Source organism: Gossypium hirsutum, chromosome A02 (assembly GCF_007990345.1).
Source record: "Gossypium hirsutum isolate 1008001.06 chromosome A02, Gossypium_hirsutum_v2.1, whole genome shotgun sequence".
In the NCBI taxonomy this organism is placed as follows: Eukaryota; Viridiplantae; Streptophyta; class Magnoliopsida; order Malvales; family Malvaceae; genus Gossypium; species Gossypium hirsutum.
The window spans coordinates 101,621,387-101,640,460 of NC_053425.1; the positions used below are offsets into that span (position 1 = coordinate 101,621,387).

Here is a 19,074-nt window from a genome sequence, read left to right on the forward strand (position 1 = left end):
AATATTCCCACTAGACATGTTAGGATTTAAACATACTTTAACAATTCACATATAACACAAATTACATACTCAACATAGTGATATGTTGGCAATTCGTGAATATGAAACATAGTCAAATTGTAACAGCCCATTTTCAATGAAGTCAGAACAGTAATTTCGGGACCACAAATTTGAGCCCCAAAAAATTATTTTCTTATTATTTTATGGTATATTGCGTGACAGGAATATCGTATAAAAATTTCGTTAAGAAAATTTTACCGATTACATGATTAATTGAGAAAAGGACCAAATTGCATAAAATACAAAAGTTAAATTCTAATAGCTAAAGGGATCAAATAGCTATGGAATTCAAAATTGGAGGTCCTTATATGACAAATAGACCATTAAGAGGAGTTAGTAGATAAGTATGATGATTCATCCATGGAAAATTAATTAAAGAAAAGGACTAAATTGGAAAGTAAAAATAATAAAGGATGATAAGTAATTAAATAATGAAAATATCATCTTTTTCATCATCTTTCCCCATTTCTTTTTATGGAAAACCTAGCTAAGAGAAGAGAACACAAGCAAGATTATTTGGTTTAATTGGGTAAGTAATCTTGTCCCCATTTTAGTAATTTTAATATTTCCGAGATCGTAATAACTTAATCTAGCTATCTTGGGGATTAATTTGTAAACTTATCAAAGTAACAGGGTCTTTCCATGGATGAGTATGTATGAATTATGAAGGTTTATGGTAGAAAATGAAAGGTTGTTGATAGATAAAAAAACTTTTGTAAAGGGAATTTTGATAAAATTGTGATTTAGGGACTAAATTGTAAAGATGCAAAATTTATGGAAAAATTTTGAATTTTATGAAAAACATAGGCTGTTATTGTGACATATGAAATTTGGCTACTCTTAGAATAAGGATTAAATTGCATGAATTTCATTTTTCGAGCCTAAGGACAAAATCGTCATTAATTAAAAGTATAGGGTAAATGATAATTTTGCCTAAGATGTGAATTGGATTGAATTGAATGTTGTATAAAATATATGAATTGTGTAATTGTGATGTATATGAAATTGATTACATATCTGACAAAGCCCGATAAATGTTAAGTCCCGTTTAAATAAATGAAATTCGATGGATACAAGATTCCTGAATTGGTTGTGGTCCTGCATATGTTGCGTACCCACCATAGCTAGAAAGGGTGTCCCGCTATTAGCCCTCTCGCTCTTCCCTTTATATGGTTCTTGCAAGATCCCTGTTAATAACTCTTCGCAGCATCTCGATCGATTGTGATCCTGCATGTGTTGTGGACACACCGCAGTTAGTGGCTCTTCGGAGCTACCTATTATTGGCTTGCATGAGCTTCCTAATTATGGATCTTATGAGCTTCCTGCTATACAGCTCGTATAAGCTTCCCATTACATGGCTCACATGATCTTCCTGTTATATGGCTCGAGAGAGGGCTTCCCAATTGTGTGCTTTAATGAGCACCTCTAAATATGAATTGACGGATTACAGATTTGTACACTTCTTGCCTACTACCCAGGTATCCATCGATATTTTAAATGACTCAACGGGCAAAATCCTGATATGAGAAAATAAATGAATTCAAGGTGAAATGTTACATGTATATACACGAAACATATGGAAATTTGATGTAACACCCCTCACTCGTATTCAACACCGAAATAGGGTTACGAAACATTACCGGACTTATAAAACAATTATACAATCACTTCGTTTACATTTTCACAATTCATGCAATCATCATTCAATCTCAATCATAATGTCCCTAATACGAGCTTACGAGCCTCTAAACATGTTTTGGAAGTTGTTCGGGACTAAACTGATAACTTTGGAAACTTTTTGAATACTTAGAAAAATTTTCTCAAAACAGGGGACACACGTCGGTGTGGCCCAGCCGTGTCCCTCACAAGGCCAAAGACATGCCCATGTCAACGGCCGTGTGGACATTCAAAATAGGAGCACATGGTCGTGTCCCAGCCCGTGTTCGACCCTGTGTAACTCTCTGACTTGGGTCACACGGCCAACACACACGCCCATGTGGCTAACCCATGTGCCCTAAAAATGGCAATACAAGCTCGTGTGCCTGGCCGTGTGCTAGGCCGTGCCAATCCTGTAGGGTATACTGAGTTATGCCAAACGGCCATATCACACGCTTGTGTGTGATACCATGTGGAACATACTAACTTGGTTTTTAAATCAACACCAAGGGACACACTGCCGTGTAACATAACCGTGTGTCGCACATGGCTGAGACACACACCAGTGCCTTTGCTCATGTGGACAAAAATAGGCTATTTACTAAGCCAATTTTCCACCCAAACTTGTGCACACCTACACCCAAATCAGATGGTACAAACATAGCATAAGTGGCATCCAATTCAACCACAATCAAGGCTAAAACATACCATTTCAATACCAACAACTAACATGCTTATAATCCCATGTTTTACTCAGTCAAAACATGCCAATTTCACATATTCAAATCAACTAATTAAACTTTTCCAAACATGCATCATCATGCACCAATTCACAAGCACATAACTTCTCAATTATCAACCATTTGATATCTATAAAACTCACTATTGAAAATGCATCACATGACCAACTTCATCACACAACATATATCATTTGTATACATATAAACATATCCAAATCAACCAAAACAAACCAACTCACATGGCCAAATATACAAACCAATTCAAATAGCTACTTTCATAAGCACCGTGACAAACCGTAATTTATACATATTTTTACCCCATGTTTAATGCATTTTATGGATGATTTTCCATTAGAATTGGTGAATTCGATGCTCCTAATGCTCTAATTTCATGTTTTATACTTAGGAGAGCATAGGAGAGCAAAAGGAACGAGAAATGGGCCAAAAACGGAGAAAATGGGCCAAAGTATGAAATCAACACGGCCTGGACCTCCTAACACGGGCAGACCACATGGCCGTGTCAATTTGGCAGGCTCGAGCACGGCCTGAAGTAATTGCACACGGGCTTGTCCCTTCCGAGCCCAAGTTGAGTCCAATTCGAAAAATGCTAATTTTGAGGGCTCTTAGGCATTCCAAAGCCTATAAATACACCCTAGAGGAGGAAGAAAAGATACGCACAGAATAGGGAGTAAGGAATTACTCCAAGGAAGCCAATTGATCCATCTCAGAAGTCGGATTCATCATTAAGACTTAAGATCTCTCCTCAATTTCCCTTTCTAGGAGTTTTGGGTTTTCTTTATGTTTTGTATTCTTTATTATTCTGAGATGTTTTCTCATTTAGTTATAAACTAAAACCCATAAATACCTAAGGGGAATGAAACCTAAAACGAATCTTGTTATTATTTTCTGAACTGTATGATAAATATTTAACTTATTCTTAATTATGTGTTCTTAATTCTTGTTTTGATATCCCAGGATACTGATTCAAGATAAGCTCTTATTTAGAGGAGGAATAGACCCTGTCTAAGGGTACATTTGCCATAATTAAGCGGAGTTGATTGCGCGCCTAGACCTAGGGTGACAAGATTTTGTCGGATTAGGGTGAAACCTAATAAGGGGATCCATAGATCGAGTTAATACAACCCTAGGGTGTTAATTAAGAAAGGTCTCAATTATTCAATCTAGGGATTAGACGTTATTAGTCTTGAATAGGAACAATAACATAACTTAGGGATCTCTACAGAACAAGTTAAATGAATAAACCATCCGATTCGGAGCCAGAATAACAAGTACAGTCTAGGTGGATTTTTCCTTAGGTATTGTCTTAATTCAATCGATTTTCCCAAAAGAAATTCCCCAATTTTATTCTCTATGAGTTCTTAGTTTAGATAATTAGTTAGTTAAAATAAATCCTCTTTATTCTTAGGCTAGATAATAAAAAGATAGTCATTACTAGTACTTTTAGTTCCTTTGGGTTCGACAATCCGGTCTTGCTAAAACTATACTACTGTTCGATAGGTACACTTGCCTAAATCGCGATAATAGTTAGTTTCAAGATTGATTAATTATAAATATTTAAAATCTATCACAAAATCATGCGATCAAGTTTTTGGCGCCGTTGCCGGGGAACTTAGATATTAGGAACGCTCAATTTTTATTACTTTAGCCATTTATTTTTCTTTTAATTTAATTTAATTTAATTATTATTTATTAATTTACTGTTCTTTCTTTTGGCAGGTTTTTATAGTTTATGACTAGAAGAAACCCGTCAGGACCACTACTTTTTGACGAAGACATCGATCGCACAGTTCGCAGAAACCAAAAAGAAATAAGACGAAGCTTAAGATACACAGAGAACAAGCAAGAGGACGATACTCAACCCCTAACTAAAGAGATGGCTGAAAACCAAGACAATCAGCTACCTCCTGTAATTGCAGTTAATCAAAATCCTGCTCCCCGCACTATGTATGATTATGCTAAACCTTCTTTAACAGGAACTGAATCAAGCATAGTTAGACCTGCTATAGCTGCAAATATGTTTGAACTAAAACCTAACACAATTCAAATGATACAACAGTTTGTTCGGTTTGATAGTTTGCAGGATGAAGATCCCAACGCTCACTTAGCAAACTTTTTGGAACTATGCGATACATTTAAAATCAATGGCGTTTCTGATGATGCCATACGTCTTCAGTTGTTTCCCTTTTCGCTGAGGAACAAGGCTAAACAGTGGTTGAACTCGTTACCACGAGGGTCAATCACCACTTGGGAACAAATGACTAAAAAATTTCTATTAAAATATTTCCCACCGGCTAAAACGGCTAAATTACATAATGATATCTCTTCGTTTTTGCAGATGGACTTAGAAACTCTTTACGATGCATGGGAGAGATACAAGGACTTACTAAGAAGGTGCCCTCACCATGGGCTACCTCTTTGGCTACAGGTTCAAACGTTCTATAATGGCTTGACTCCTTCGACTCGACAAATGGTTGACGCAGCTACTGGTAGAACCATCAATAATAAAACACCTGAAGATGCCTATGAATTTATAGAGGAGATGCCACTGAATAACTATCAGTGGCAAGTCATGAGGACTAAGCCAACTAAAACAGCAGGTGTTTATAACATCGATTCGGTTACTATGCTGTCAAACTAGGTAGAACTTCTAAATAAAATGATTGATGATTTACTTGGTTCTACTCAGGTACATCCAGTAATGAGGTGCGGCACGAATGGAGGAGGAGCATGCACAGAGTATCAACCCTTCAACCATAGCACCAAGGAGGAACAAGTCCAATATATGGGTAACAATAACTCTCGATCCCAAAATAACCCATATGGTAACACTTATAATGCAGGTTGGAGGAACTATCCCAATTTCTCGTGGGGCGGTCAAGGACATCAAAGACCACAATATCCTCCGGGTTTTCAACAACCACCCTATCAACAGGAAAAGAAGCCGAACCTTGAAGAGATGCTCACAAAGTTTATCTCGGTGTCAGAAACCCATTTCCAGAATACCAAGACAACACTTAAAAATCAACAAGCATCAATCCAAGGGCTCGAAACTTAGATAGGCTAGCTTTCCAAACTAATCTCCGAACGACCACAAGGTAGCTTGCCAAGTAATACTGAACCCAACCCAAGGGAACAGCTCAACGCAATTAATATTCAAGATGACGAAGGAGTCGTTGAGCCTAAGCCAGAACCGAGGCAAGACACTGTGGTAAGCAAAGGTCAAGGTGAGGTAGGTCATAATAAAAAAAATCAATGAATATCGAATATAAACCTCGTGTGCCATACCCTAACGCAACAAGGAAAGACTGCTCAGATGAACAATTTGGTAAATTCTTTAAACTCTTAAAAAAATTACATATTAACTTACCGTTTATTGAAGCCTTATCGCAGATGCCAAACGCAATGAAATTTTTAAAGGAGTTTTTAGCAAATAAGCAGAATTTGGACGAGGCATTGCATGTGGAGCTAAACGCAGTCTGCTCAACTATTCTCCAAAATAAACTACCTAACAAACTAAAAGATCCAGGGAGTTTTACGATTCTTTGCTTAATTGGCGGTTTAGATGTTAATAATGCATTAGCTAATTTAGGGGCTAGTATCAACGTCATGCCTTACAAAATGTTTAAGAAACTAGGTCTCGGGAAACCTAAACAGACTAGGATGAGCATTCAATTAGCAGATAAAAATATAAGATTCCCTAGGGGTATTACTGAAGATGTGCTAGTTAAAATTGATAAATTTATATTTCCCGTTGACTTCATTGTTTTAGATATAGAGGAGGATAGCAACACTCCTTTAATTCTTGGAAGGCCTTTTTTAGCAACCGCTAAAACAATTATTGATGTTGGCACAGGTGAACTCACACTCCATGTGGGAGACAAAACAATCACCCTTCAAGCTCGCAATTCTGGCAACACATCGGAAATTGAGGGTGATCGTTTAACCTATTCTACTAAAACTGACAATATGGTACAACCTACTTTGCAGGAAATGAGTCTGAAGGAAGTACATGAGCCATTCTCAAACAATAGTAGAGGACATATTCATGAAGAACAAAGGCTACAAATTGAGGAGCTAGATGAATGGTGGATGCATAAACCAAGAACACACGATAAACCAAAACTAAGCCAGGACGAGCTCAATACCATTCCAAATCAACTTAAGGTTGGAGATAGAGTCTTATTAGATGCCGCAGATCCCCACATTGTCACTACCACACCGAATGAAGAAATCCCTCTTATGGTACTCCGCATTTTCCCATTCGGTACAGTCGAGGTGAGTCATCCCAAGTTTGGCACTTTTAAGGTAAACAACACCCATTTAAAACCTTATTTTGATGAGATTGATAGCAGGAATGAGGAGTATAAACTCCTCAAACCACCATGATCACTCAACGGAAAGGTAAGTCGAGCTTAGACTATAAATAAGCGCTTCTCGGAAGGTAAACTGAGCACTAACTGTATTAACTTCTTTAAATTTTAGTCTTGAACACCTAACTTACTAACGGAGCTCTTGAATACAGGTTTTCCACAGAGACACGGCCAAGCACACGGGTGTGCTTAGGGCCGTGTGAAAACAGAGGAAAGATTTCCCCAAACACAGGCTATGATAAAACGCCACGGCCATGCGACATGGCCATGGTCGAGCCTGCCAAAACAACACGGGCGTGCAACATGCCCGTGTGGAAGAACCGTGGGTGAACCTGTAAAAACATCATGGGTGTGTAACACGCCAGTGTCTAGCACCCGTGGTCGAACCTATTAGATTGACACAGGCGTGGGTCTTCATACACAGGCGTGGGAGAAGCGAACAACGCTATACACGGCCGTACGACACAACCGTGTGAACCCACACGCCCAAGAAATACGGGCGTGTACTAAATGTCAGACGCCCCCAAATTCAAAATTCGCGAACCATCCAGCGATGAAGATGTTTAAAAAACATTTATTTATTATTTTATGTTTTTAAATTTTATTAAAACTACTTATTTTTATTAGATTTTAGAATTTTATTTTTAATTACCAATTTCGATTATTTCTTTATGAGTAATTATTCTTCCTAATATCCCCTAAAAAGTTCCTGATTTTAACACAGTTATATAGAGCTCTTAAGCTCATCATCACATAGGAACTAAAAACTCCACCGGGAAAGGTTCTCCATGACTGCCATGTGCTGATCGACCATGACCATAGCTACCACTAGATATAATATTCTTTTGAGGCAGGAATTATGGACTAATGAACCTCTACCACCGCTGGAGTATCCTCCTCCACTCTCGCACCGATTACTCTCCAAAACTCCAGTTCGAGGAATTCATCATGCAGGAAGTTTCACTTCTCTCCTTATCTTATTTTTATATTCTAATATCTATCTTTGTACATTGAGGGAAATGTAAATCTTAAGTGTGTGGGGGGGGTATTCATTTCATTATCAGAAAAATCCCTGAATGACTGCCTTGTTCTCTTGGAAAGCTCTCATATCATATTTAGGATAAATTTTGATTGATTTATGATTTTGATTGATATATCTTGAATTAAAACATAGGCATTTATGCATTGATTGTTTAAACCTTAAGACATTAGAGAATCAAGCATGATAAGTTGATTTTTAGGAATTTAAAATTTTAGGTTGTTTCCCCAAAGTTTAGGTATTACTTCGAGTTGGAATTCACAAGTTTTAAACATCAAAAAGCCATAATTTTTGTAAGATTTTTGAGCCTTTTGAGCATCTATTAATTCTTTAATGCTCACTTTTATTTTTGCTTTCAGTGCGTCAGTATTGAACTGTTATTCTAGAACTTGCTTGATTATGCATGTTAAGACCACACCATTTGATTTGATATGTCAAAATGATTAAGGCACTTAGGATTAACCCACTCATGCCTTGAAAAGCCTACCTCCACGATTAACCCCTAGTAAACCCCTTTGAGCCTAACAAGCCATTTCTTGCATTACCCTTAATATTAACCCTTAACCCATTTTTTATTGAAATCTCCTCAATTATTTTTGATCCCTATTTTTGTCGAGATTTGAGTTGAATAAATTGTTTAGCTATGTCTTTTTCTTAATAGTTAGTCTATGTTATTTAACTTGTTCTTAAAAAAAAATGTGTATACATCTTAATAGTAGTAATCTTCTGAGCTAAAGAAGTTAAATTCCATTTTCTTAGAAAAGCTCTGTTGTATGCAAGTGATGATTAAAATTTTTTTCTAGTTAAGTAATTTTTCAACTCAATCTCGATTCTAACCCCTTTCTTTCAGCTTATGACCACACCCCCTAACCAAGCCTCATTACAACCCTCTAAAGACCTTTTGATTGATGTATCATCTTAAATTATAGTGGTAGGGATTTGATTTTCATGCAAGCCTATGGTAATGATTTTTCATTATTGACTATTGAGTGCTTCATTTATTGTCCTTAAACACCTCGAATGATTTGAGTGAATCTTTAGTGAGGATGTGAAACTCTGTAATATTCTGAATCAAAGGTAATTACTTAGATGAGGGGAGACACCTATGTTTGCATGATTAAATACTCAACTTGGAATGTTTGAAACTTTTATGTTCTTTTAGTTGAATTCTCAATGTATGATTACCTATGGATTATTTTGAGATATTATCGATAGAAATTATAAGTTGAGAAGAATTTATTTTGATTATGAGTTGAGAATTTTGCTTGAGGACAAGCAAATGCTTAAGTGTAGGGGTATTTGATAAACCGTAATTTATACATATTTTTACCCCATGCTTAACACATTTTATGGATGATTTTCCATTAGAATTGGTGAATTCAATGCTCCTAATGCTTTAATTTCATGTTTTATACTTATGAGAGCATAGGAGAGCAAAAGGAATGAGAAACGGGCCAAAAACGGAGAAAATGGGCCAAAGTACGAAATCAACACGGCCTGGACCTCCTAAAAAGGGCAGACTACACGGCTGTGTCAATTTTGCAGGCTCGAGCACGGCCTGAAGTAATCGCACACGAGCGTGTCACACGGGCATGTCCCTGCCGAGCCCAAGTTGAGTCCAATTTGGAAAAGGCTAATTTTGAGGGCTCTTAGGCATTCCAAAGCCTGTAAATACACCCTAGAGGAGGAAGAAGAGAGACACACAGAATAGGGAGTAAGGAATTACTCTAAGGAAGCCGATTGATCCATCTCAGAAGCGGGACTCATCATCAAGACTGAAGATCTCTCCTCAATTTCCCTTTTCAGGAGTTTTGGGTTTTCTTTATGTTTTGTATTCTTTATTATTCTGAGATGTTTTCTCATTTAGTTATGAACTAAAACCCCTAAATACCTAAGGGGAATGAAACCTAAGACGAATCTTGTTATTATTTCCTGAATTGTATGATAAATATTTCACTTGTTCTTAATTATGTGTTCTTAATTCTTATTTTGATATCCCAGGATACTAATTCAAGATAAGCTCTTATTTAGAGGAGGAATAGACCCTGTCTAAGAGTACATTTGTCATAATTAAGTGGAGTTGATTAGGCACCCAGACATAAGGCGACAAGATTTTTCCGGATTAGGGTGAAACCTAATAAGAGGATTCATAGATCGAGTTAATGCAACCCTAGGGTGTTAATTAGAGAAATGTCTCAATTATTCAATCTAGGGATTAGACATTATTAGTCTTAAATAGGGATAATAACATAGCTTAGGGATCTCTACGAAACAAGTTAAATGAATAAATCGTCTGATTCAGAGCCAGAATAACAAGTACAGTCTAGGTGGATTTTCCTTAGGTATTGTCTTAATTCAATCGATTTTCCCAAAAGCAATTCCCCAATTCTATTTTTTGTGAGTTCTTAGTTTAGATAATTAGTTAGTTAAAACAAAACCTCATTATTCTTAGGGTAGATAATAAAAAGATAGTCATTACTAGTACTTTTAGTTCCTTTGGGTTCGACAATCTGGTCTTGCTAAAACTATACTACTGTTCAATTGGTACACTTGCCTACATCGCGATAATAGTTAGTTTCAAGAATGATTAATTATAAATATTTAAAACCTATCACGAAATCACGCGATCACACCACATTTATGAAAATGACCAAAGTCCCTATACATGCCATATGACCCGAAACTTAATTTCAAAAGTACCAAGTGATAGTTGGATAGTGTGAAGTGATCTCCGACGGTCCCCGAATCTGACCTAGTTTTGAATTCACTATAAAACATAGAGAAATACACAAAGTAAGCTCTATAGCTTAGTAAGTTCGTATAACAGTTAAGATCAACTTACCAAATGTGCACAATTTAAACAAATAAACATAATATACAATTCACATATGGAATCATCATCTTATCACAATTTCATTCCCAAAATTAGTTATCACTTTCATAATCTCCTTATTTCAATGCTTGTACGGTTCACGTACATACTTGTACCATTCTGCATCAAACTCATTCTCGTCCACATCTTTGACGTACCCGTTGAACCATTCGGAATATTATTGGATACTCGGGAGATTCACACAATAATTGCCAAATAAACAGCCGAAGCTATATCAATCTTGCACACTAAGTGCCAATATATATATATATATATAGCTGAAGCTATTTCAATCTCGCACACCAAATGTAAATATATATATTCGAAGTTATCTCGATTTCACACACTAAGTGCCCGCAATTAGCCGAATCGTCTTCAAACATGACTATAGTCTCAAATACACAACTTATGCAATATCAAAGCATTTAAAGCATAATTATAACAATGCTTATTACATTTGCACTTACCTCGAATCTAAAAATGACGACACAAGTCGATTAGTCGATAACTTTGTTTTTCCCCTGTTCTAACTCCGTGTTTCGCTTTTCTTGATCTATATGATATCAAATTTAGCTTATTTAATAATCCCTCTATTCAATTTAGTCCAAAACACACTTTAAAGCACTTTTACCCATTTTCCCCATTGTTTCACCACTATTTAGTCCTTATTTCGTAAAAACACAATTTCAAGCAATTCAATCACAACCCATGCTAGCCAAATTTCAATTAGGTCCCTAGTAACCCATAATTTTCATTTATTTCACATTGTAACCACAAAGTTTCCACATTTCACAATTTAATCCCTAATTTGCATTTTCACTAAAAATCATTTTATAAAAATTGTATAACTCACAACCAACATTCATAATCTATCATCAATGTAACATCTCTAACCCATATCTGTCGCCAGATTAGGGTTAAAGGCGTTACCATACAAATCAGAACATTTTACAAACAATTCATATACATCATCCACAATCATAATCAAACATTTTCATAGAGTCCCTTATATAGGTCATCGAGACCTTAAGCATGCATTAAAAAAGGGTCGAGACTAAACGAGCTCATAGAAAATTTTTCAAAACTTAAAAATTTTTCAAAATTGTACAGGTCACACGCCCGTGTGAATAGGCTGTGTGCCTCACATGGCTTTAAACACGCCAGTATGTCTAGGCCGTGTCAAAACAGGGCATACACACTAACTTGTACACACTCTCGTGTCTCTGCCCGTGTAGGCCATTTGCATGGCCAAATTGCCACCCATTAAGGGTCATCCCTACAAGAATCAAATAGGCATCATATTTTCAACCAATTTCAGACCTAAACATACATCATTCATATCATATATTCATCAACCTATTTCATTCATAATTCATAAATCAAAACATAACATTCATAAGATAAATACATACCAAAACATATGATTTGTAACATCAATTTACCTCATTCATTCTCATGCCAATTTCTTACCAAATCCACAATCAAACATATACCAAAAACTTACCAAATTGACCATTTCTTTTGGCCAACCAAAAACACCTCATAATAGCAATATTGCATCACATATCATATACCAAATTCAAACCACAAGTTTAACCATAAACTAGCCATATCACATGGCATGATATACACATTACAAAACATATTCTAATACTTCTAGCCTATACATGTCATACTTCAATAATTACACTTTCAAAAGGTACCAAAATATAGTTCGATAGTGTGGTGATGATCCTCGACGATTCCTGAGCTTTTGGTAGCTTCGATATTTATAAAACAATTGAAAGACACACAAAGTAAGCTTTCAAACGCTTAGTAAGCCATATACAAATAAACTTAACAATATAAATATATAAGTATCATAATATACATATACTCCTTAACCAAATGCTAGCACAAAACACATAGCTCCAATGCATTTCACATATTCCCCATTCATTTGCACATAATGCATATTTTCTTATACTTTTGTTACATATAATCACTTGATCACAAAGATACATATACTTACCTTTCAACATCAAATAGGATATACAATTTCAAATGCACCTGAATCGGATACACATTTCATATAATCATTCGTTTCTCGGAATGATCGTTGAATCGTTAAAAATCATAAGGATACGCGAATAGCTCGAAAAACTCGTATAGTGCCAATGTCCCAGATACGGTCTTACATGTAATCAAATATCGATGCCACTGTCCCAGACAGGGTCTTACACGAAATCAAATACGATGCCAATGTCCCAAACATGGTCTTACACATAAATCATAAGTTGATGCCAACGTCCCATACGTGGTCTTACAGAGAACACATATCGGATCCTATGTCATGGCATATGTATCCTGACTATTCCTATGGTTCGTATAGGACTTTTCGGACATCATCACATTATTAGAACTTTCTCGAATATCACATATTGAGCTTTCATATAGCCATTCAACACAATTCAATGTCATATAAACCTAAATAAATCAACTCAAACATGTTTATTTGTATATTGACTTACCTCGTACGGAAATGAACGGAAACGATCAACTATTCAATGTCTTTCGTTTTTCCCCGATCTAATCCTATTTTCTTTGGTTCTTAATCTAAACACATTCAAATTTAACCCTTTTATTCACCAAATCTTTCAATTCAATCCAAAAACACATATTTAGGAAATTTTATAAATTAGCCCTCACATTTTCACATTTTGACACTTTAGTCCTTAATTCACAAAATCACAAAATACACAAAATTTCTATATACCCATGTTAAGCCGAATTCTTAGAGTGTTCATATAAGTCCATATATTTCATTTATTTCACATTTCAGTCCGTCAAAATATCATTTTCACAATTTATCCCAAATTACTCAATTTCATAAAAAATTCAAAGACAAAACTTAGTAATCTAACACATATCTTTCATTTACTAACATCAAGCTTCATAAAGATCATAGTTTCATCAATGAACTTACTAAGCATTAAATGCTTACTCTGTTTTATTTCCTCTGTTTTATAGTAGTTCAGAAGCTTGTTAAGGTTGGAAGCTGGTCGGAGACACATCACACTATCTATCAACCCATTTCGGTACATATAGAAAACTAATTTTTGGTTATAATGGAAGTATAGGGTAAATTGGCTAATATTGGCTTAATAGCATTTTGTGAAGCCATTGGAATGACTTATGTTGGACATATTTTGATGTATATATAAGAGGCAATATCATGTTCAATGTGAGTGTTTGGTATGGTTGATAGATGAAAAACATATAGGTATATTGATGATTGATTTGAGATAGAATATGGTAATATGACATGTTTAAAACTAAATTTGGCTTGAACTAATTGTCTTGAATTGGTCTGTGAATGAGTTAAAGTGTTAATTTAGGTGGAAGGAAAATTTGGGTGAGAGATATGGATTGGAAATAGCCATATTTCGTCCACACAGGTAGAGACACAGACGTGTGTGACACATGGCCTAGCCCACAAGCATGTGAATTGGCCATGTGTCCCCTGTATCTTTAAAATTTAAAACAGAATGCTCAGGATTTTTCACATGGCCTGGGACACGGGCGTGTGGCTTGGCCGTGTGACCCCTGCACCTGTACATGACCTAGTACACCGGTGTGTGACTTGGCCGTGTGACCCAAGTCAGAGAGTTACACGGGTACAGAAACGAGCTGGGACACAGCCATGTGCCCTATTTCAAATGCCCATACAGCCTAACCTATAACACCCCTAACCCGTATTCATCGCTAGACTAGGGTTAAGAGGCATTATTGGACAATTGGAACATTTCGAATTCATTTCACAGTCAAAAAGTCATATGTTATCATATCATAATCAAACATCAACATAATGTCCCTTTCCTAGGTCATCGAGACCTTAAACATGCTTTAGAAAGGAGTCGGGACTAAGCCGAACACATACAATTTTTTTCCAAAACTTAAACATTTTTCTAAGATATAAAGGTCACACGCCCGTGTGTCTAGGCCGTGTCAAAACAGGGCATACATACTGACTTGTCCACATGGCCACAAGACACACCCGTGTGCTAGGCTGTGTGAAAATTAGGGAGGCTACTAACTTGGTCACTCGGCCAGTCACACGCCCTAGTGTCTAGCCCGTGCTCGAAACTGACTTGGCCACACAGCCTAGCACATGCCCGTATGTGTGCGACTGTGTGGTATGCTCAGACTCATTTCGAAATGGCCCTTGAACAATACGACTGAGACACACGCCCGTGTCCCTACACGTGCAAGCAAAAATAGGCCATCTACAAGGCCAATATACCACCCATTTTGGGTCCTCCCTACAAGCACCAAAACCAAACTAATTTTATACCAAATTTTCAATCAATTCACAACCAAAACATATGTTCCATCATCTCAATACACTTCATTCATTCTCATAGCACCATTATACCATTTCTATAGCAAATTCATATTTCTAACTTACCAAATCAACCATTTCTCACAAGACCCTTTTATAGACATCAAAATATAGCATATAAACAGTATTTCATCACATAGATTATAACATATACACACCCAAAACCAAACCATATCACATGGCTAGATATTCACATCACAAAACCTAACAAAATAACTCTAGCCTATACATGCCATAAACCATAGATACAACTCTCAAAATGGTACCAAAATAAATGTCTGATAGTGTGATTGAGTCACTAACAATCCCTAGATCCAAGCTAGCTTTATAACACTGTAAAACAAAGAACATTTCACAGAGTAAGCTTTAAAGCTTAGTAAGTTCGTATTGAATATAATCAATAGTTTATACGATACAAAACTCCAACTAATAAACACTTAGCAGCACATATTCATCCTTTCAATTCTATTCCATCACATTTAACAAGTTCATACAAGTTCATCAAACTTCATACACATAGTATCATCTACCAATTAGGTATCGTACATACCTAATCTTTTCCTGTGTTTATTCATTTCATTCTCACCTCTTTGTTCAATACATGAATTCGTTCGGAAGCCTTTCAATTCTCTAAGAATTTGCACACTTAGTGCCCTCTCAATAAATTGAAGCTATCTCGGTATTGCACACATAGTGCCTCATATAGCCGAAACAATTCCAATTCACACACTTATAGCCGAAGCTATTTCGAATCGCACACTTAGTGCCGAACATAGTCGATTTATCATCGTGCTTAAACCATAGTCAAATATATATAATTTATGCATTATCAAAGCATTAAAACATAACTGTAACATCATTTATCATGTACAAACTTACCTCGTACTCGAAATTGACGATTCAGATTGTTTACTTGATAACCTTCGATTTCCACCGATCTAAATCTGATTCCTCTTTTCTTGATCTATATGTATTCAAAATTAACCCTTTTATTCAATAAATTATTCAATTCAATCCATATACACATATTTAGGGCATTTTACAAATTAGCCCTTATATTTTTACATTTTAACACTTTAGTCCCTAATTCATAAAATCACAAAATTTCTTTTTACACATGTTAGGCCAAATTTTCATGGAGTTCATATAAGCCCACATATTTCATTTATTTCACATTTTAGTCCCTCAAAAACTCATTTTCACAATTTAGCCCAATATACTCAAATTCATCAAAAATTCAATGACAAAACATGTTAACCCAACACATATCTTTCACTTTTCATCCATTAACATCACAAAAATCATAATTTCATCAATGGATCAACTCAAAATCATCATCAAATTTAGGAATTGAGGCATAGGCTTGATAGATTACTAAGCAACAATTACAAAAAATAGAAATTATCAAAAATCGAGCAAAACTCATACCTCAATCAAACAAAATGAGTACCAAACCCTAAGCTTGAATTTTCTTTCTTTTATCTTTGTATTTTCAGCAAACATGGATGATAATGGCTTAGTTTGATGTTTTGTTTTAATTAATAAACATTAATAAGCCATTTACTAATTTAGCCTTATTATTTTCATTATAATTCCATTATCTCATGTCCATTAATGTCCATGCATTAATTCAATGGTATAATTGCATCATAAGGACCCCACATATATAAAGACATAGCAATTTGACACTTTAGCAATTAGAACACATCTTTTGCATTTTCTGCAATTAGGCGGTTTTCTCAAATTAAGCACACAAACGATCAAATTTTCATACGGAATTTTCATAGATATCAATTCACGTATAATGAGCACGGAAAATAATATTAAAATATTTTTTGAATCGGATTTGTGGTCCCGAAGCCACTATTCTGACTAGGGTCTAAACTGGGCTGTTACATCACCACACAAGCGTGTGTCCCCGCACCTTAAAAAATTTTTGAGATTTTGCAAAAAAAATTCTGAGTACCTGGTTTAGGCCTGATTTGTTTCTAATGTATGTTTTGGGCCTCGATGGCTCATATAAGGGACTTTATGAATAATATCTGACATGGATGTTAAATAATTTGAAATGTCTGTGTTTGATCTGTTTATTCCGATAATGCTCTGTAACCCTGTTTCAGCGACAGATTCGAGTTAGGGGTGTTACACAAATTATATACCAATTGGATAAACAAATATCCAAAACACACCACATGACTCATAAAGTCATATGCTATCTCCATGTAAGTGTAGCGGGTATGCTCACACCGTTTAAACACACCACAATATCTATGGTGAATGGAGTTATGCTTAGAGGTGTTCAATTGGTTCACTGACCGGTTAATCGACCTTAACTACCATTAACCGAATTAACCGACCCTTTTAAACCCTTAATTGTTAAACGAACTGAAATTGTTTCAAAAAAATTAACCGAACTGAACTTTTTCGGTTAATTCGGTCGGTTAACCGAATTAACTGAAATTTATATATATATATTTTTATTTTTGGTTAAAACAAGTATAAAACATATAAAAAATTAACCGACTTAACTGACCGATTAATTTATATTTCTAAAAAATTAACTGAACTGACCGAATACTTATATAATATTATTTATTAAATTCGGTTAATTCGATTAACCGACTGATTTCGAACCGAATTAACCGTTAACCGGACTTCCAAAAAATTATTAATTGACTCGGTTAACCGAATTAATTCGTTTTTACTCGAAATTTGCACACCCCTAGCTATGCTTGACGTTCCCTTATCTTTCTAACGCTATCTCCGAGCCACAATGGCCAACACAAAATAAAAAGGAGTGAACACTCACAATCCTATGGCATGCCAATGATATCCAACGGTTTTAATTATTCACTTTGCCAGCATATCTAATTAATCACATTTTATTACGCAATATAACTAGCTCGCATTACTGTTGAGCTCGCACTTAGCATTTCACAATAATACAATTTTGCACCAATCAAAACTCGCAATATCATAAATCTCATAATTCACTTACAGGTTAATGCATGCAAAAATATGCATTAATGACAAAATTTGCATGTTATAAGAGTCCACATTATATTATTTATTCTTATATCTATTCATAAATATTACAAAATCATAAACAAATATATATTATATATACATATTTATTTCACTTCAGATTTTAACATACATTAAAAATCCCGTAAATTTATAAATTATATAAAATTATACCCATAATTATATATACTGTATACAATAAACCATGCATATGTGTATTATATTATATATATAACACCAAAAGTCCATGTATATATGTTATATGTATAATAAAGTCCATGCATATAAATATATTTTACATCCAATAAAGCCCACACACATAATATATTATATGTATAACCACCCATGCCTATATATATATATTATATAATACAACACCTATACTTATATATAAATTATATGAAACAATACCCCTTAAAACATATATAATCATAAACGCATATATATGTTATATAACAAGACGTTTAATTATTTCATATACACATAACTATTTAGAAATTCCCTGTCACGTCAAATTTGCATATATACATATATTATATAACAAAACCCTATAAACACAAATATTATTATATAATAAAATTCACACATATTTATGTGTAACACAAAATTCATGCGTATATTTATAATGTATATAACAAGACCATGTATACATACCATAAGTGAGGGTTCGCAAGCCCCACTTTAAATCTCTAGATCTTGTAATTCATGCTAAAACACGACTATACAAATGTACTCAACTGTAGCTCACCACGGCTAGTCAAATTAGACAACTTTTCGCTTGCTTTTATCCCGGTTTGTTGAGGTTCCACCAACATTTTTAGCTTTAGACAAAAATATACATATTACTAAGTATTCAAAAACAATCCATCTTACTCTCTTTATGCTCTTACAACGACTCTCACTATTCGACT

At 35.1% G+C, this 19,074-nt stretch overlaps 1 non-coding gene across 1 annotated transcript; it reads right to left on the reverse strand.

The window, feature by feature from the left end:
* Positions 1–4,780: 4,780 nt before the first annotated feature.
* Positions 4,781–4,886, reverse strand: LOC121217234 (small nucleolar RNA R71). Its single transcript, XR_005913361.1, has one exon. It is a non-coding gene; the product is annotated as a small nucleolar RNA R71 (small nucleolar RNA).
* Positions 4,887–19,074: the final 14,188 nt, after the last annotated feature.